The following is a 22,559-nucleotide window of genomic DNA, read 5'->3' as shown; positions in this document are numbered from 1 at the left end:
CTGTTTTGTGTAGGAAGAACACATTAAGAATTTCAGTGGGTATGTTTTATTTGTTAAGCATTTAGATGCCAGTTACAAAGACATCTAGAATTGCTTTTGGGCAATGTGAATCGGCTAACTAAGTGTTGCCTTCTTGCCAGACAACTTATAACAACACAAAGTATTTTTATAATGCAAAATGTGACCTTTGCATCATCCCTGTGTAACTTGTTTACCTGGTTGCTCCGGACTCAAGGTCATCTCTGTGACAGAAATTTTCAATGCACTTGCTTGATATGATTGATGTATGATATGCTTCAGCTAACAGTCCAACCATGGAATTTGTAATCCTTAGCTAGCAATTGCAACTTTGTGTCTAAAGCAACTGCATACAACAAAATTTGGTTTGAAAGCCATTCTGCAAACTCAGCTGCAAAATAATAATTTTTATTTGTTTTACAGAACAGGTAGCAATGATCTGTCATAAAAATACCACTGTCGCCACAGATTTTCTTATCAAACATATTTATACATGCATATTTATACATGCATAATAGCTATTTCTGTTCATTACTCAAATATTTGGTGACCTTTAATTCCAGGATTTCATGAGCATGGGCTTTATTTATAAATTTATATATACAATTATATAATTTAATTTATAAATCTGGTATCCTGAAATACCAAATCATCATTTGTCTTCTTAGGGTAGAAGACAACTATCTAGTAAGGTGAGATGGGTTAAGGAAGTTATCCAAAAGACTTCATTCAGCCAAAATCTAAGATGACAAAACCTTAATCACAGCCCATGGAAAATGCAGCCTAATTCCAGTGATGTTAGCAGTGGTGGGTTGCTCCTGGTTCGGCACAGTTTGGCTGAACCAGTAGTAGCGGTGGCAGGTAGCCCCACCCACCACACCAACCGCTTCTGTGCATGTGTAGAAGCGTTGCGGGCACACAAGAGCGCGCGTGGGAGCGAGCCCGAGCTGGTAGTAAAAATATTTGCAATTCACCACTGGATGTTAGAATATTGGAAATTGAATAATACTTGCAGTAGGATGTTCAAGAATTTTGTCTAATTATTCTAAGCCAGAAGACTGTTTATAAATTCTTTTTGTGGTGGTGGTAGTGAGTATTTGACTCCTGGACATTGCCTGAACAAGTTCGTACATTTTTTTTCTTAACGAGGTTTTTTGGACGTGATCTGCAGTTGCCTTCTTTATAGAGCCTAGAGAAAGTGACCAGTTGGCATTGTGCCTAAGATGCAACTAGAATTCATGGTCTACTGCCCCAAACTACTTCAAAATACATAGCTGAGTATCATATAGTATCAATCCCAGAACTTTGTCTTTAAATAGTTTAATATATGTTTTACATGCTAATAGTAACAAATGAAAATGCAAATTTAGCAGATGCAAGAGATGCTTAGGAGCTCTTATTAAAGCTTTCTTGTTTGACCAGATCAACAGGTATAAGACTGAAAATAGATATCTAGATATTTGATGGATTTAACCTGTTTGATGAGTTTACAAGTGATTGTTCATCAAACTGGGATCTTAAAGCATTATCTAAAAATAGCAATATTTTTAATGAATTTTATTTTGAAGTGGATTTACGCCTTGGATTACAGACAGTATGGCTGCTGTGTCAATATAATGGAGAACAGAAATGGGGTGGTGAGCAAAGGAAGTAGATGGAATTCTGGCTTAGCAAACATTTTCACAATATTGTTGATATAAAGGTGAATAATAACTGGCTAGGATGGAGCCTTGCTTAACTCCTTTCTAGTGAATATCAGTTCAGTTAAATCTCCATTGCCTTTAAGCTGAGTGATTGTGCCATGGTATAATAACATTAGTATAAGAAATTAGCAGTGTGTCTTCAGAAACCTTTAAGAAGATTGCAAAATGCTTAATAGATGAATGTTTTTTTATTCATAACGTTGCAAGATATAAAATATTCTTTTCTTTTTTGCCATGAAAAGCCATTCATGTAAGAGGCATTTAGCTTAAACTGATACACAAATCCCAATGTGTCACAACCTTGACAACTTTAAGATGGGTGGACTTCAACTCCCTGAATTGCCCAGCCAGCTTTGAAGTCCACACATCTTAAAGCCACCAAGGTTGGGAAACATGGCCATAATAACACATTAATAATAACATAAAAATAACATAAATAACATAAATAACATAAAAAGCAGTAAGTAAATAAAAATAAATTAAGATGCAGAATAAAGCAATTGTACACAGAACTGACTATCTATCTTTTGAAGTGAAACATGAGTAAGTAGAAAAAAAGAAAGCAGAAGTTGTTATCAAGCTAAGCATTTTTGGTAAGCGTTTTTGATACTGCATGTTTTGTATATTGATTTGAAATTAAGACCTCAGCTCTGACTTCCATGGAATTAATCCAAATGAGTACATTTTGGGTGAATTCTAAACACTATATTAATTCCAATGATGGATTTGATAAATACAAAAATGTGTTTTAAAAAAAATTCACTGAAACCAATGAAGTTTGACAAGATTTACCAGATTTTTCAATCCTGCTATATTTTAGAATTAGAGAAAAGAGTTGTACATTGTAATTTTTTATATCAAGAATTTGCTTACTTCCTAGTAGGTTTGATTATTATTTGGACATTACTATTTTATTATTACAATTCAGAGGAACTGGGAAGACTAATAAAGTAATAATAACTCAAGCTAAAAAAATGTAAATAAAAAGGAACATAACTTCTTGGGTGTTCTTGGGTTTCCCTTTAACATTCCCCTTTAATACAAGAGTTCTAAATCTGATTTAAATATTTTGTGTTATAAACTTTAGAAACCACCAACCTAAAATCACTTTATAGTTTCTAGATGTTGTTTTATTTATATGTCCACTTAGTGGTTTCAAGCCATAAAGTCATCACAACTAGAAAAAAAAATTAAGTGCAGTCAGCAGTATTATATCAATACAAAATGACTGGTCTAGCAGACCTTTATCCCTAGCTTCCATCTAATTCAGAATCTGTTTGAGAAGAGTTGCATAGATGTTTGTTTCTTACTGAGGCCATATGCTTGCATGCCACATGCTAGGACGGACATCTTTATACAAAGATTCTTTTCTATTCCTTCCTTTCCTTATTTTTTGCCTGAAGGTTGCAAATTGTATTTTTTAAAATGTAGCTAAAACAATAATATTAAAATGAAGAAAATACCTTATAGCAACTAGTTCTGGTTAAAAGTGAAATGTTTTTCCAATAATTGTTTTTCTTATACTTTTTTAATCAGATGTTAGCAAACTTTAAATGTCTGTCTTAAAACATAATGGGTAAATAGTTTGCAATCCTCAATTTGAGAAGACAGTCTTAATAAACAAAGTAGTTACTTTATGTACATTTTCAAAAAGGAATGACTAAATTTAACAGTAGCCAGTAAAAACATCTGGTAAGGGTTAATTTTGCCTAGAATAAATAAGATTATAAACATTTGTTCTTAATGGCAGCCTCCTAAAATGGATGTATGAATGGATGGATGAATGGATGGATGGATGGATGGATGGATGGATGGATTGGTTTTCCATGTCTTTACTTGTTTGATGTGTATCAAAAAGTATAGAAATTGAGACCACGTGGGTAAGAATGTCAAATCTTTATATACATAATATTTGTTTCTCATGGTTTAGCAACAGATAGCATCTTTTTAGAGTAGTATTCATCTTTCTAAAGATGAGGTGGCTAGATTATAATCATCCCTAACATGGTTTCTACCATTCATTCCATTTTTCTCCTTCAGGATTCTAAAATTAGGAAGGCCAGCTTCTAGATATTTGAATCATTAATATAAATTATATTGAAGGGTTTTTATACTATATTTTGTTACATAGCTGGTTCTGCACTCATATTTCTCTTCAAGGAAATTTTCAGTCAGTGATGGACAGAAATAAATTAGTGTTTATTCAGAGAAGTGTTTGTTCCAAGATTTTAAGTCAAAGGTTTAACAACAGATGCCATTATATAATACTACTTCTTTGGCTGCCATTTAACAGTTTCAAAGAGTTTCTGTCCTTAAAATTAAGCTTTAAATATATATCACTGCCATCACATCATGTTAGTATCAATCAATATTTACTAAAGCAAAGTCAAATTGGTATAATAACTTTTCCAAAGGGATTTTTTTTCCAGTCTGAGTTGAGTTACAGAACAGCTGTTCACATAAAATAGCTTTAACTTTAGCATTTATTAGACATGCTAACTTTAACTCCCAACATTCTCAACAATAGTCATTTGGCTTATGACTTGGTGGGTAGTGAATTTCATTCATCTGGGGGGGATCAAGTTGGGAAAAGCTAATAAAGAACTATTTAATTTTTTGCAGGATAAAATGTTTATTACTATCCCAGACCCAGACATAAAATAATTACATCTTGTCTGTGTCACTAAGTCTGCTTTTTTTTAAAAAAACCAAAATAATAGAAGGGCATGAAATCGACCAAAAAAAATTTCCAGGCAAAGGTCATAAACAAATATCTTTTCAGTATAATTTAATGCAATGTTACATACTGCATTTCTCTATATAATATCATTTCTTTTTCAGGTATAGTTCTTGTTGTTATGGATTTTTGCCCAGTCCTAAGGAAAACTTGGCTTAAGAAATCATAGATTACTTTATTACAAATGGCTATTTGGTGTTTGAAGCATACTCTAATTAATATACCATGTGAGTGCTATAAAATATTTCCTTAGTTCAATTTCTGAGCATGAATCTTAGTGCCTAACACTGCTGAGTAAATGAATATAACTCATATAAGCAATGAATCTATTGTATAAGAGTTACAGGTTTAGAAGTTCAGAGTGTCATTTAACAGAATAAACATAACAAGGTTGCCTTATAGTATCAATAACCATACTACTTCCGGAACGCCATCACTCTGCTAAACAAATAATTTCCTCAACACTGTCAAACTATTTGCTAAGTCTGTACTACTACTAATTTTCTCATCATTCCTATTACCCATCTCCTCCCACTTATGACTGTATGACTGTAACTTTGTTGCTTGCATCATTATGATTTATATTGATTGTTTCCTAATATGATTTGATTGCTTATTTGTACCCCATGACTATCATTAAGTGTTGTACCTTATGATTCGTGACAAATGTATCTTTTCTTTTATGTACACGGAGAGCATATGCACCAAAGACAAATTCCTTGTATGTCCAAACATACTTGGCCAATAAAGAATTCTATTCTATTCTTTGGATTCTGAGGTCCCAATATATATGGAGCATCCCATATTGAGAAAGGCTCAAGAATGAAATAAAACACAAGCAATTTGCCTGTTGTGATTTTGCTTGTGAAATTCTATCAGTAAAGTTTTGAATAAATTAAATTAAAATAATTCAAAGTTTAATGGAAGTTACAAATACTTATCATTTGTTTCAGACTTTTAACAGATAAGGTTTCATGTGTTCAATAATTCTAGTCAAATACAGTGGGTATTTTCTGCTGATGTAGCATTGCACTTCCTTGCTGTGATCTTATTTCTAAACAAGCTATCAGTTTGTATTAATCTTCAGGAAATTCATATATCAGTATTGCTTAATAATAAGATGAGGGAGGGAGAAGGTTTATTGAAATTTTTCTTATTAATTATCCTACTGGCAAATCCAAATGTCTCAGATGAATAACAACCACTTTTTAAACTTTCACTTTGTTTGTATGCCGCCCTTTTCCCTGGGGGGACTCAGGGCGGCTCACAGTTCAAAGGGGGGGGGAGGACAAACAATTTACAACATAAAGGCACTACATCATTTAAGAACTCAACAGTCATACAATTCAAGAAGGGGTTAGAGTCTTTAACCCCAGGCCAGCCGGGATAGCCAGATTTTAAGGGCGGCACGGAAGGTCTGGAGGGTGGTGAGGGTCCTTTCTTTACTATATTTTGGAATTCTTTACTACTAAGAAAGTGTGGGGGGGGCAGTGATGAAATTCAAAAAAATTTACTACTGGTTTTGTGGCGTGGCTTGGTGGGTGTGGCAGAAATCTCTATTCCCACCCCATTCCAGGGGAAGGATATTGCAAAATCCCCATTACCTTCCCACTCTTGGAGGAAGGATACTGCCCCCATTCATACCCCACTCTGGGGCCAGCCAGAGGTGGTATTTTCTGGTTCTCCGAATTACTAAAAAATTCCACTACTGGTTCTCTAGAACCTGTCAGAACCTGCTGAATTTCACCCGTGTGTGTGTGTGTGTGTGTGTCTGTGTGTGTCCTCTCAACCTAGCTTTCAAAAGCATGTAAATGCAAGTAGATAAATAGATACTACTTCAATGGAAAAATAAAAGCAATCTGTTGGCCATGGTGGCCACATGATCACAGAAGCACCTTTGGATAACACTGGCTTCCTTGGCTAAGCACCATTCCTAAAGTTGGACAGGACTGGACAGGAGAAAACCTTTACCTTTACGTAGGTATGTATGAACAGGTCCCTACAATATTCTTGGCAAGGTTTGTCAGTGGTAGTTTGCCATTGCCTCTTTCCCAGGACTGAGAGAAAGTGACTCTCATTCGGTATATAATACACTGATAATCAAGATATATTATATAATAGTAGCTTAGTTCATAAAGAAATAACTTGGCATATATTGCAAGTTCCCTGCAGTCTCCCTCATAATAAAATTTATATTTAGTTTAATTCAGCTAGTATAAGTTTTCTTTTTCCTTTCTTGTTGTTATTTCTCCTAGTACTTAACAAAAAAGGAATGCCCATACCACCAGATGTGAGAACATGAATGATTGTATCTCACATTGTACTACCATAGTAATATACCCTAAGTGGTCCCACATTTACAACAGCTTCAGAAACCGACTATGAACTTGGTATTAGACTTCCAAGAACCGTTCTTGTCAAAACCACTAGGTGGATCAAAGATAATTTCAGGCCAGTTTGAGGGGCCGCCTAGAATACAGCAAGATGGGAAACATTAAACAGTGTTGACAATTATATCAGCTATCCATCTAAGGTTGAAGTGATATTTATGAAAATCTCATGGAACGCAAATCCTTCTCTTCATTTATTAGACGCAATGTGGAGTAGTCAGTAAAGTTTTGATTTAATACAAAACAGCAGGATCCTATTACAGAATCCAAACCAAATATATGTTGTTTCAGCTGAGCAGCTTCATAGGTAGCTGCTTCCCATTCGCTCTCAAGTTGCCTTTTGTTCTTTTTTGTCAGGCATGAAAGTTCTAGTTAAACTGATTATAATTAATCACTCCTATGCATAGAAATCTACTCAACTTACAGTTAGCACTGTCTTGGCATTAGATAAGATGGAGTTCAAGAAGGGTTGGGCTTAGTCTTTGTGGCTATGCAAAGACTCTAGGCTGATTCCTCTTTGTCCCCAGATTCTGCCATTCCTTCTCTTACATTTTTCTTCTTTTTAGTGCTTTGACTTCTTCAGTGAGGTATTTCTTATTGCCTTTGACTTAGTAGGTGCACATACTTTAAAATGGCAGTCAAGTTAATTCTTCTGAAATCCAGGATAGTTCTTAATAATTAGTAAAAAAAATAAACTTATTGTCAGTTCACCAAAGGCACAAAAGATTCTTTGTATATTTAAATATTATTTCAAATGAGTCATTGAATGAGATTAATTTTTTTAAACAGATCCAGAATTTCCAAAAGTACAAACAATATCCACAAAATTACATAGATTTAGCACGGAAGTTTTTTGAGAGCTATATGTAAAGAATTCAGTAACTAAGGAATTTCAATGGTGAAGATTACAATACTGGGAAATGAACAGTGTTTAATAAGAATGGAACAATAAAGGGATTAGAATACAGTAGAATAGAAATAGGAAAATATGGTGCAAGACATTATCGTCATAAAATAATATTCAAATTGCATAATATTTTCTCTTTTGCAGTAGACATCATGCTTGCAAGATGTTTATTGAAAAGCCAGATATCTGTTTGCTTGGAGGCTTAGCCCTTGAGCCAGTAGCCTAATATGCTTTCTGTCACTAAGCCATATCAAATATTATATAGCAGACTTCTCAGACAATAGGACTTTTCTTTCATTCCTCTTCACCATAATGTGACTCTAGGATTTCCTCCACCCCACAAAAACAACTTGGGAAGCAAAATAGTGAAGTTTAATTCTGATTGTATTGATTTAATAATACAACAGTTTCCAAACACATATATTTTAAAAGAATTAAATTCTATCAAGTTGCAGGAATTCAGAATTTCTAGGTATTTACAAGAGGGCTTCCCATGATTTTCAGGGTCGATTATTTTTAACAGTGTGAGAAAAAATAGATATACAAATGTAAGTATGTCAGTATTCTCAACTCGCCTCTTATACAAAAATCTTCATGAGATTTTTGAAAAATGGTGAGTTACAGCACAGCTAGATTTTCTCTGAATTATGAAATTGAGAATACACACAAAAATGGTAATGAAATTCATCCAGATTCCTTATGCTCATCCTCAAAAAAGTTAGGTCATTTTCTGCCCCTTCAACATTGTCATAAAAGAGGCTTTTTCAGCTTCTTGCCTTACAGCCACAACCCCCTTTTTTTGTAGATCATTTTTAACAACTGCCATGAAAAAAAATGAACAAGTTGCAGCATTATTCACAAGTTTTTGACACGTATTAGGAAATGACATAAGGTTAAAAATGATCAAAAGGGCAGGAACAAGGATCTTGTGGTTATGGGGGAGGAATTGGCAGCACACAATTCTGTGTCATAATTCCTATGTGAGCTTAATAACACAGACCAAATTATTCTTAACTGACTAAAAGAATAACAGGGCTGGATAGGACTTTGGAGGTCTTCTAGTCCAATCCCCTGCTCAGACAGGAAGCTCTATACTATTTCAGACAAATGGCTATCCAATATGTTCTCTAAAATTTTCAGTTTTGGAGCATTCACAACTTCTGAAGGCAATCTGTTCCACTGATTAATTGTTCTAACTGTCAGGAAATTTCTCTTTAGTTCTAGGTTGCTTCTCTCCTTGATTAGTTTTCATACATTGCTTCTTGTGCTGCCTTCAAGTGCTTTGGATAATAAGTTGGCCCCTTTTCTTTGTGGTAGCCCTTTAAATATTGGAACACTATTGGAATACTCTTGATTTAGAAAAGCAAACATTTCTGCCGTCCATTAAGACCAAAGGTCTTGTGGTGGATAATACCACAATAAATCTAATAGTTTTTAAGATGATGCATGAAAATATTAAAAATAGCATTTTGCAATAACTGAAATGTTAAAAATTGTTATACTACTAAACATCATTAGAAAAAGTAAGTGTCAATATGCCTTTGGACAAGCAGATATGCCATAAATGTTATTGGCCCCATTGGGGTTAAATTCAATATACTTGGGGGAAGTGAAGTTAACAATAATAAAAGTATTAAATCCAGGTTTCCTGTATTACCTATATGAATAGTATACAGTATTGTAAATACTGTAGTCACAATGACCTATAAAACCATTTCATTAGTTGCTTCTGATTTCCCTCAATACAATTTTATTTTGAATGAAATAAAAACATTATTATTACTACTATTATTATTGTTGTTGTTGTTTTGCTTTATCAGACTTAGTAACCCACTCTCATAAATTGCAAGACTCACTAGGCATAAACATTTTGTATCTCAGTAATAAAAAATATATAATAAGAAATATAATCTTTTTATTGTCATGTGACATTTATTGCAGAGGTTTCTCCCACCCATAGCAAACTTTTTCTTCTTTGGAATCTCTGCTGGAACTCATAAAATCATTAAATAGAGCTTGTAAACGCCAAAGAATAATGATGAGTTTGTTTTAAGGTAGACAAAGCTATCTGCGGCACAAAATTAGTGTATCTATTTTCCTGAAGCACTGCTGTAGAATACAATCAAATCTCTACTATATTTTCAGGATATAAGTAGAGATGGATCACAGGTTCTTTGCTGAAGCTCCATTATTTTTATTAAAAAAATATTTTTTAAAAGCTCTGAAGGAATTATTGAATTTCTTTGCTCATGGATTTAAAAAAATATTGTTGTAAATGTAAACAAAAATGTCTCACTGGTAATAGAAGTTAAAATATACCTGATCTTTCCCAAAATTTTCCCAAACATTTCTGCCATCCATTAAGACCAAAGGTCTTGTGGTGGATAATACCACAATAAATCTAATAGTTTTTAAGATGATGCATGAAAATATTAAAAATAGCATTTTGCAATAACTGAAATGTTAAAAATTGTTATACTACTAAACATCATTAGAAAAAGTAAGTGTCAATATGCCTTTGGACAAGCAGATATGCCATAAATATTATTGGCCCCATTGGGGTTGAATTCAATATACTTGGGGGAAGTGAAGTTAACAATAATAAAAGTATTAAATCCAGGTTTCCTGTATTACCTATATGAATAGTATACAGTATTGTAAATACTGTAGTCACAATGACCTATAAAACCATTTCATTAGTTGCTTCTGATTTCCCACAATACAATTTTATTTTGAATGAAATAAAAATATTATTATTACTACTAATATTATTATTGTTGTTGTTTTGCTTTATCAGACTTAGTAACCTACTCTCATAAATTGCAAGACTCACTAGGCATAAACATTTTGTATCTCAGTAATAAATATATATATAATAAGAAATATAATCTTTTTATTGTCATGTGACATTTATTGCAGAGGTTTCTCCCACCCATAGCAAACTTTTTCTTCTTTGGAATCTCTGCTGGAACTCATAAAATCATTAAATAGAGCTTGTAAACGCCAAAGAATAATGATGAGTTTGTTTTAAGGTAGACAAAGCCACCTGTGGCACAAAATTAGTGTATCTATTTTCCTGAAGCACTGCTCTAGAATACAATCAAATCTCTACTATATTTTCAGGATATAAGTAGAGATGGATCACAGGTTCTTTGCTGAAGCTCCATTATTTTTATTAAAAAAATATTTTTTTAAAGCTCTGAAGGAATTATTGAATTTCTTTGCTCATGGATTTAAAAAAATATTGTTGTAAATGTAAACAAAAATGTCTCACTGGTAATAGAAGTTAAAATATACCTGATCTTTCCCAAAATTTTAATTTCAGATTTTATAATACTGCATGTATATTTTGAAGAGGAATGTTCAACACATCCAGTTGAGTAAGATGGTGGGAATGTTTAGCTTTCTGGAGCCAATGCTCATATCTACAAGTTCTATTGGTAACAGCAGATAATATTTTAGAATGCATAATGCTTTCAAATGCAGTCATCCTATGGGCATGACTGAACTTTCCCAATTAATCTTAATTATCTGTAAGTACTTTCTGATTTGACTATAACTCCACCCAGCATCAAAGCCTTTAAAGATCAATGAACTGAGTAGGCAGATTTCTAAGCCGTATTATCTATAACTTTGATATGTAAAGCTTTTTAAACTGTACTGTAATACTGGAATCAACCAAGGCTTGGTGCCCATCTAAAGGGATGAGAATAATTTACACTTCATTGATATGTCACACGAATATCCCCTAGGCAGTGTATAAATATAAAATAGTATGAAATACTGAATTATATTCATATAAAAGAAAAAAAATGATATGACCTTGCTACTTGCAATGTCATCTGTCAAGAAATTACTGCCTTCTTGTGCAATATACACTATGATGAAACTCAGCAGAAGAATTAGGAGTGATGGGAAAGTACAATTAGGGTTTTTTCCTTGATTGGTGTAATGTTTACTCTCGATACATCACTATGGCACTGTCAGTTTCTTTTATTCCTGTTAACAGAAGTTTAGCATTTTGCCAAGTGAAAGGGATGTCATTTATTTATTTATACTTATTCTACCAATGAAATGCAGACAAGTTGACTAGTAATTAAAAAAAATGAAAGGAAGTAAGACCAGAATAAAATGTTATTAAACACATTTTAATAGTTTTGATGGCTTACTCAAAAACAATCCAACTTATGTATAAGTAATTTCCTTAATCGAAACTTTTTCTCCTGCTAGTAGAAAGAGAACAGCAAAGAAAGAAGAAAGCCTGAATTTTGGGGAACTGGGTATTCAAAGCCTAGAAGCTGTCCTTTCAGATATTCCTACCAAACCTCTCCTCAAGATCAAGGAGATATAAGATTGAAACTACTCTGAAACCAAAGAAACACATGAATAATTACAACATATTTTGAAATCAGCTTGGTGTGATTGAGTCATTTATATGGTTTCTTCAAGTTATTTTTAAATCACAGAATTAAACTGGGCTCATAAACAATAGAACAGTTATCTTAAAATTATTTCTAGAAAAAAAGCCATCAAATAGTGGTTGGTTGGGTAGATGCTCATGCTTAACTAAACACACACACATGACTGATTAATATATCAAATTACCTTTCCACATCAAAACGTGCTGTTGACCATCCTTTACTTCTCATTTTTACCTTGTCTGTTCCTCCTGCTCCTGTTCCTACTCTTCCAAATAGCTTTTCTTCCACTTTCCTTGGTGCAGATTCACTCTTTTCTTGCTCTTGAATGCCTAACGGGAAAATAACTGTAGGAGGAAAAGCGGTACATGAAGTGGTTTACGAATTAGGCACAATTATTCTTGTCTATAATTTGTACACTTGGTGTGGTGTAGGGCAGGAGGTAGTGACAGATTTTATTTTCCTGGGCTCCAAGATCACTGCAGATGGGGGTTGCAAAAAGTTAAAAGACACTTGCTCTTGAGGAGGGAAGCTATGGCAAATTTAGACAGCATAGTAAAAAGCAGAGACATCACCTTGCCAAAAAAACTGTGTATAGTCAAGGCTATGGTTTTCCCGGTTGCAACGTATGGCTGTGAAAGTTGGACCATAACAATTCTTGTGTCAAAGAATTGAGGCCTTTGAACTATGGTGCTGGAGAAGACTCCTGCAAGTCCTTTGGCCTGCAAGATGTCCAACCAGTCAGTCCTAGAGGACATCAATCCTGACTGCTCTTTAGAAGGCCAGATCCTGAAGATGAAATTCAAATACCTTGGCCACCTAATGAGAAGGAAAGACTCACTGGAGAAGAGCCTAATGCTGAGAAAGATTGAGGGCAAAAGAAGAAAGGGACAACAGAGAATGAGGTGGCTAGAAGGAATCACTGAATCAGTAGGCATGAGCTTAAATGGACTCCAGAGAATGGTAGAGGACAGGAAAGCCTGGAGGAACATTGTCCATGGGGTCGCGATGGGTAAGACATGACTTCACAACTAAAAACAGGACAGGAAAAGGCAACTTTTGGATGTCTTTGGTTTTGTTTAATAGATGATGGACAGCTCTCTAACAGCTATAGGGAATGGAGCTTTGACACAAAATAGAAAGAAGCATTTTTCTCATAAATGTGACTGAATTTTTGCTGTTTATTTAAATGTTTTGTTTCTTTAACACCCTAACTGTATTTTGATCTATCTTTGTTCAGTCCAAATAGAATCTTGTTTTGTCCTTAAATGATATCTGTACTTTCTGGAGACTTGTATCTCCCTATTTGCATACCGAGTTCTCATTATTTACATCTATAGGTTAAAAAAAAGATTGTTAAAGCAATAATTATTTGAATGTTTAAGAAGAGAAGAAAAGTTTTCTGACATTTTATCTGACAAGTAGACATTAATTGTGCAGATATTTAGATTCAAAGTAGGAAAGGTGCTTCAAAGCTCTGTAATTACTTTATACAAGCTATGCCTTTTCCTTCTCACAGTACAATCTCCCTGACATCTTTTATGCATCTTGAACTCAAACACCTCTTTCTTGGGACTATAGACTAACTGAAAGACCAAGAAGAAGAAGAACCTTTTTAAAGTTCTGCTGAAAGGGACAGGCAGAAGAGCTGTGTTAGACCTGAAGAACTTTTCCTACTTTAAATCCAAATACTGCACACCTCTAATAAATTATGTAACATGGAGTGTATGTGGCCTGCTTGTAATGGAAGCTTATAGCTTGATAAAGTTTTTAAAAATCCCTGCGCATATACAGGAAGGCTTTAATCCTGGCAAAAGTGCAATAAATCAGGGGTTTATCCTGCAATATCTGGCAAAAAACATACAGTAAAAACAAGGCCTGAATCATGTACAGGTATTGATTTATTATATTAATTTATCTGATTCTTTTATTAGTTTTGCTTTTTTAATGTGGTTTTAAATTATGTAAGCTGCCTAGAATCGCCATGGGCAAATAGGCAGCAATATAAATTTAATTAATTAATTAATTAATTAATTAATTAATTAACCAAGAGGTTTAACATATAACTAGAATGGAATTATGAGAAATCTTTAGAGGTACAAGCATTTGTTGTCTGATCACTTTTATCTTTAGATGTACCCTGTTTCCCTGAAAATAAGACCTCCCTGGATAATAAGCTCAATCGGGCTTTTAAGCTCATGGGCTAAATCAAGCCTTCCCTGAAAATATTGCAACACAGCAGCACCCATGAGGTGACCACGCTCGCCGCCTCCTGCGCCTCAAAAATAATACCTCCCAAAAATAAGGCCAAGTACTTTTTCGGGGGTCAAAAGAAAATAAGACCCTGTCTTATTTTCAGGGAAACAGAGCATCAAACCTCCAGGGTCAATAATTTAAGTAAAACAGAATTGCATTCTCTGAATAGTTTAGGCAAGCACATAGCAGTGCTGTTCTATGATCATGTTGTGATGCTATCACTCTCCTTGATAGAAATAAAGAAGGCACTTCAATCTTTACCGCTCTTCTGCAGGAAGCCGCAGCTGAAGTTCAAATTAGCATACTAATTTCAAAAACCCAGTCAGCAATTTTAGAAATGATTATTATATGTGATATGTCACATAGATTCTAAATGAAGCATTAGAAAATATTCAGGGATGAAAAGTTACCTTGAAATAAATTAAGGCAAACAGTGAATGAAATTAAAAGATGATGATGGGAAGGAATAGTAGGTCTCAACTGCCAAATCTAAGGACCATAATCTCACTGTATTTGAAAGAGATGAGAAATTCAATAACATCAATGAAGGACAAATGGCGTTTGGGTTGAATAGTGATTACAAAATGTCTATAGATATCATGTTGGTTGTGCATTCTATTTTAGAACAGCTGAATACAGATGTTTAATATTTTTTGTTTTGAACTTATATTTATTATTTATAAACAATAACAAAAGTCCAATACTAGGGAACATTCAGGATGGCAGAACTAGTTCATCTATTGAGTAATGAATTTTTGAGATTGGCTACATCCACAATGACATCCATTTTATAAATAGAGAACTCTCCTATGGCAACATTTGGTACGTTTGCCACTAATTCATTCTCTGAAACCTTTAAATGAATCACGACACTGCCACAGGTACATGAATCCTACTTTATTTATTTATTCTTAATGCAAGATAATAGTGGCTGGGTGTTGGACCCAAATCTAGGACACTTAGTTTCAAGTTCTGCTCAATTACTCAATGTTCACAAATCAATCCTTAATAGAAGGATGGAATCCACAATATGAAAATTATTTTCCAAGTTCATTAAACTTATTTTTATATTGGTTTGCAGTTTATTTTTATGGGGACATTTTAAATTTTCACTGAACTATTTCTGAAATTCTGCTGAGAGATGTTTAGCCATAGCATACAAATTAAACACTTCTGTTTTATGCAAACGTTGTAAAAGGAATTACTGTTCATGATTTACTGTAAAATAGCCACATTCTGTCCTATTTCTCCACTTTTATTTTAGAACATATTCTTTTTTAATATTACATTAAGGACTGTCAGCAATTTAAGAACTAATTTTAGACTCAAACGATATACAAAACTGCTGATTTATTTATTCTTTTCTTTACCAGCTTCCTCTTGCCTTTTTTACTTCCTCCCCTCCCTCCCCGCCCCGATACTGTTTTTGTAGCAAATGCCCAAGATAAAATGGTTTCCGGCCCAAAAAAAGAAAAAAGTTCTGCTGGGAAATAAACAAGATACAAAATGTGCTTTAAAACAGATATTTAAAAGTAGAAGAAAATTGGTTGCTAAAATAATACATGTTGGTGAAAGCCTTCAGCATTTCCTTTATGATTCAGAGGGCAATTTAAGAAATCTTGTCTGAACTGAGACTTTGGTAACAGGTTGCCAGGTATTCAGTCCAGAATATAATATCCTTCCGTTGGACAATTCATGTTTTCCTGCACTCCCATCTTCCAGGAACAACAGTAGCAAATTGTTCTCTCTGGTTGGCAAGCCTTGTAGAAAAGTGTGTGTGTGTGTGTGTGTGTGTGTGTGTGTGTGTGTGTGTTTACATAGACACACACAAAAATTAACCTATCAAAATGCAGGTACACCTTTAATATAAAAAAATCATTTGTTACAGAACTGCCTGTTGCTATTCTGGTATTTATTTAAAATTGTCTTAACCAAAATGTTATAAAGATACAATTCTTCTAACTTTTGCCTTGTAAATAGAAGTCTGATAGTTCAAAGCCCTGTCAGGAAGATTTGCTTTGTAAAACTCTTTTTCCTTGAGATGAATGATGAATGATAAAATAATGTACCACTGGATTTAATCTTTTTTTTAAAAAAAGTATAAAGAAAATAGTGCGGGGAAACAAAAATAGTGATTAAAAATAGACAAATTTTGTGCCAGTAGTCTTTTACTTAGAAAGCAAGCTTTATTATCCTGACGCTATTGTTTAAAGAAATTAGAGATCATGGTAAAAATGACTAATTTATGCAAAGCAGCCAACTAGAGGTTAGCTTGTAATGAAGTAAGCCCACTGGTTAAAATAAGATAAAGGAATATTTCAAAAATGCAGAAGGAAAATGTTTGCAAAGATCACATTTTCTCATGGAAGGGTGTGAAGTTGTCTGTTGCAGAGGTAGTATTCTGCCGGTTCGCACCAATTCAGGTGAACCGGTAGTAGCAAGGGCAGGAGGCTCTGCCTACCCATCATCACAGACACTCTGTGCGCACGCTCCTAGTTCCGAATCAATAGCAAAGGTAAGAGGATTTCATGCCTGGTCTGTTGCTGCACTTCAAAAATGGGCCAACTTGGCTGTGTGGATAAGCCCAGAGAATCACATGGATTGATACAAATTACAGAAAAGTTCATTTAGGTTGTGAATCATTTAGTTTTGATTTGAGGCCTTCCTTCCTCCCTCAAAGCTACAAAGAGCATGGACAGTGATATGGCACAGGGACGTGCAGTCAGGAGAGGCAGGGGAGGCAGAGTCTCACCACTGTCATCATGAAAAGAAAAAAAATGTAAAAGGAGAAAGGCAAGAGCTGAGGTCAGGCTGAGCTAGTTGCTGCCAGAGTCACCATGGATGACTCTGCTTAGTGCTTAACTGTTTAAAAAAAGCCTCTAAAAAGCGCCCTCTACAGGAAGAGGCAGGAGAACGACGTGCCTTATTTAGTCTGACTTTAGGCATTTTATGATCACTTGAGCAGAGTTAAGCAAGGGTTAAAACCCTAAAAATTCCTGATGTAGGTGAGGCACATCATTCTCCTGCTTCCTCCTGTAGAGGGCACTTTTTAGAGGCTTTTTTAAACAGTTAAGCAGAATCATCCATGGTGAGACTGGAAGCAACTAGCTCAGCCTGACCTCAGCTCTTGCCTTTTTCCTTTTACATTTTTTTTCTTTTCATGATGACAGACAAGAGCAGAGTTGAAATCCTCTCTGAAAAAGCTGGAAAAGGTACGTGTGGGTCGGAGAGAGGGGGAGGAATTCAAACTTCATCCTCAAGTGTAGATTCCTCCCCAAGTGTAGTTTGATTGCAGGCAGAGCCACGTTGCCTTTTCAAACACACACACACACAGAAACACCGAGAGAGAGAGAGAGAGAGAGACAGATAAAACTATATAAGCCCAGCTTCACTGATTACAAGTTTGAAAAGGCAACGTGGCTCCGCCTGCAATCAAAGGCTCGGATTGGCTCCAATCCAAATTCTGTGTAAGTGTTGGTTTGAGAGGGAGTGAGTGAGAGAGGGAAGCAGGTAGGAGAGATAGTCCAATCCAACCTCTCTGTGTGCGTGTGTCTGTTTGAGAGAGTGGGGAGGGAGGGAGAGAGGGAGGAAGGATGGGGAGGAAGAAGAAAAAGAATGAAGGAAACTTTTTCGCAAAGGAGAAAAACAAATGCTGTTGCTTTAAATCGGAACTGAGCATGCCTGGCTGTGAGTTCTGGGAGTTGAAGTCCACAAGTCTAAAAAAATTTGAAACCCACCACTGTGTCAGTGCCTCACCAGCCATAAACCTCACCGCATATCACTGATATGGCAAGACTGTGATGGTCAATCTGAAAAATCTGGGCTGTTTCATCCATTTGAGAATTTGAGAAGCAGTTTGGTCTAGTAGTTAAAGCACTAGAACAGAAAGCAGGAGACCGTGTCAGCCAGCTTAGGTGACCTTGGCCCTCTGTCAGCCCAACTCAACTCACAAGGTTATTATCGTTTGCAAAATAGGAGCAAGAAGAAGCATTAAATGTTTTCACCACCTTAAATTGTATATAAACACAATAAAGGTGGTATATAAAAATATATTTATTTAAAAAATAAATGTAGATTAAAGACTTAAAGGCACTTTTATCTTTATAAATATCATTTATTCTGAATGCAGATCCCTTTCTGCCTCTCTGCTTCCAAGTTTACAAATCAGCACAGTGTCTTATACTATACACCCTTTTTTTCCCTTCCTGGCTGGACCCAGGAGCTTGTTATTCAAATGGTTTGGTATTCCACTGAATTTTGCTAGGTCTAATTATGCAGATTGTATAAGAACTAAGCCAACTTTACCCCAATTTTATTGTCTTAAAACAAGTTGAGATTACAAGTTAAATTTTATTTCACAAATACCATTCCCAAATCATAGTATTACGTTACCAATTTTAGTACTGTAGTCTCAGCTCCAGATCTAGCCAGCATCCTAAAAATTATTTAAACATTTGGTGGATGGTAAGGAGATGTTGTAAACAAATATAAATTCAGAAAATATGCTAGAAATGTATATAGTTTAATAAAATAACTTCTACAAAACAAACTAAGCAAACACTGTTCATAAAAACATGAGAATCATTTCTCAAAACCTAATGTGAAAAACATATGGGGAGGAAATAAATCATGTGTCTTTGTGGCACTATATCAGTTCAACGTGCAAGTAGAAAGTCACAACTAAGGGTTTTCCCCTGTCAAAATTTTTTCGCATGCAGAAACCATACATATTAGATGGAAAATATTTAACTGCAGCTTTTCACTGATATGATAGGTCACAGGATGAATGCGTGTAAAACAACATTCACAACTGAAATTAAACGTCTATATCTTATCAGCATCTGAGAGGAAACAGGTACTTGAATGGGTAATTTATTTTATTATGCCTTAGTCAGTTTTGACTCCTGATAACTGCAATTTTCTTGGCAAGATTTTTCAGAAATGGCTCGCTGTGGCCTCCTTCCTAGAGCTTGTGAGAAAGTGACTGGCCCAAAGTCATCCAGATGCTTTTGTGCTAAGGTGAGATTAGAGTTCACAGTTTCCCAGTTTTCAACCCAATGTCTTAATCACTAACCAAACTGGCTCTTGTCTATGATTTGGATCAATGTTTTTCAAACTTGACAACTTTAAGATGTACTACCAGAACTACCAGAATTCCTGAGCCATAATGCTACTAACAGAGTCAACCTCTAGATCAGGGTTGTCAAACTCAAGGTCCGGGGGCCTGAACAGGCTCACAGGGTACTTAGATCTGGCCCATGGGCCTACCCTAGAAACAGTGAAGGACTAGCCCACAGTGCTTCTGCCAGCGAAAATGAGCTCCCAAGCTCTGTTTTCGGCTGCCACTGCCTCCTGCAATCCTCTGCCAGTGAAAACGGAGATCCGTTTTCACTGGCAGAGGATTGGAATGGAGCTCGGGATCCTGTTTTCACTAGCAGAGCCCTTGGACCACCACAGGCGCCCCGACAGGAGTGATGTTGAGGTGGCTATGTCCGCCGCCCTCCCCCCCCCCCCCGAGGTGAAACACTACAGTGATGTGGCCCTCAGTAAAATCAAGTTTGACACCCTTGCTCTAGATGTCTGAGAAACTGCTCAAGCACTTCCAGGAAACTTGTTGAATCCATCAGACATCTTGTGCAGACACCTTAACGGCCTCTCTACAGACCAAGGGAGCTCTAATGAATGACATCACTGTAAGGGAGTGACCAGTTCATGGCAATGAATTAATGGAAAAGTCCCCCATAACCACATCAGAGCACACCAGCTCATATATGGTATATTTTTATCTAGCATTTTTAAAAAATGATATATTTACTACTTGTCAGGGAAGTTTGTTTGAAATTATGCTGTCATATTTAAAAGAATTTAACAAACAGCTATTATTACTATTACTATAATTTACATAGAAAGAAATAGTAATAAATAATATCTTACCATTTTTAAAGAAATATCAGAGTCCATACTAAATATATAGATTTGCTTTAAAATAAATAGCATTGTAAATTAACAAACTCCTTCAATAAGTTTTGATAGATACAGAAAATAATTATCTTTCAAACATAAAATAACAACATACAATAACATTATTTTCAATTCTAGACACTATTATATCCCAAGTATCTCCCCTTTTACAGGGAATTATTTTGGGGCAAAAATATGTCTCCTCCTGAGATATGTGCATATCAACTAAAAAAGCTAACACGAAAACTATTTCTATCTAACAAGACCCTCCAGTGGTGGCAATAACTTATTAAAAATAAGAGGAATAAAGGGACCATTCTCAAATGGTATATTTTTGATTTCATGATTTATATGAAGTCTCTTTATGAATAATTTGCATAGGCTCTGATATTTGATATTCCTGGAATTCATTAATAATGCCATTTGTAAATTCGTCCACCAAATTTAGTAAATTTACACCTTGGAAATATATCTAGAGTTATAAAGAACTCAGGCTATTATAATCTTGTCCTATGTTGCACAGAATATATATTTCCCCATCATTCATAAATCAGGGATAGAAACCCAGTTTACTCCTCTAAAAATCTTAAAAGGAAAACTCTTGTCCCTGCCATTGATAATTTGGGAGGATGAATGAAATAAATATCTTAAACCTCATTAAGGTTTAGATCTACTTTACCCTTTAAAATTTCCCCAAACCCAATAAAATGCAAAACAAACAGTCCAGAAAACATAGGGATGTTTGTCTTGGACTGTCACATTCCATCTTGATTTCATGATTTGAACAGAATGAGGTAATTGGATTCCCAACAACAGTCTACTAAGGGGGATCTCTCTAAACTTCCTCTGTGTGGGGACATCTGCTTAACGATGCAAACCAAACCTCAAATAATTTTTTTTTTGTCCATCAGGAACTTCCAGCAACCACTATGTATTTCCACTTGCTGAGAAAATGGTCTTCCCATGTCAGGAGTTCAAGACACAGTTCAAGAGAGGCATTTTTACTAGCCAGTCTCACTAATTTTAAAACAGAGTTCATAATTCTTCTCTTTCACTTATTGCGTTTTTATAACTTTTCATTTATGTTTTAATGACTTTTTATTTGTATCACTGTACACAGTGTTATGGTTTATTATTAAAAATGTATATCTAGATGATCTAGATGAGAGGATAGAAGGGGAATTCATCAAATCTGCAGAAGTCACCATGCAGGTGGTGGTGGAATTTTTAACACTTCAGAAGATAGACTCAAGATTCCGAAGGATCTGGACAGACTTGAGCACTGGGCCCTATTCAACAAAATGCAGTTCAGTGATGAGAAAAATAAAGTTTTACACTTTAGCAAGAAAAAACAAATGCACAGGTATAGAATGGGTAACTGGCTCAACAATAGTAACTGTAAAAGGGATATAAGTGTCCCAGTGGACCACCACTTAAGTATAAGCCAGCAATGTGCTCCAGCTGCCAAAAAAGCCAATGCAGAACTAGGTTGCATCAACATAGGGATTGCATCAAGGCAATGAGAAGTAGTAATACCACTTTCCAGCATGCTGGGAAGACCACACTTGGAATACTACATACAACACTTGTCACCATCATACAAAATAAGATGTTAAGAACCTGGGGTCTGGATAAAGTGTCTGGAGGTTAAATGGTATGATGAGTGATTGAAAGAGCTAGGTATGTCTAGCCTATTGAAGAGAAGGATTAGAGGGACATGATAATTACTTTCCGGTGCTAAGCAGCCTGTCTCAAAAAAGAGGGGATTGGCTTACTCTCTAAGGCACCAGAGGACAGGACAAGAAATAATGTTAAAGGGAGATCCAGCATAGAAATAAGGTGAAATTTCCTGACAGTAAGAACAATCAATCAGTTGATCAATCAATCAATCAATCAATCAATAGCTTGCCTCCTGTGTTTTGGGTGATCCATCACTGGAGATTTTCAAAAATAGATTGAACAACCATTTGACTGGGATGTTATAAGACTCCTGCCACAAGCAGGAAGTTGGACTAAAACCTCTCTGAGGTCCTATCCAGCTGTATGATTCTAGGATAGAAATGGAGTACATGCTTTTGGGATCATCTCAGCATAGATTAAAAAATTGTCATTTACCTGAATCTCCCAATAACACTATAGCTCAGTCTGCACAGAGAAAGAGAAACTTAA

The sequence above is a fragment of the Thamnophis sirtalis genome, unplaced genomic scaffold (genome assembly GCF_051295495.1).
Source record: "Thamnophis sirtalis isolate CommonGarterSnake01/CBP01778 unplaced genomic scaffold, rThaSir2_p1.2 scaffold_8, whole genome shotgun sequence".
In the NCBI taxonomy this organism is placed as follows: Eukaryota; Metazoa; Chordata; class Lepidosauria; order Squamata; family Natricidae; genus Thamnophis; species Thamnophis sirtalis.
Note: the sequence above shows the minus strand (reverse complement) of the source record.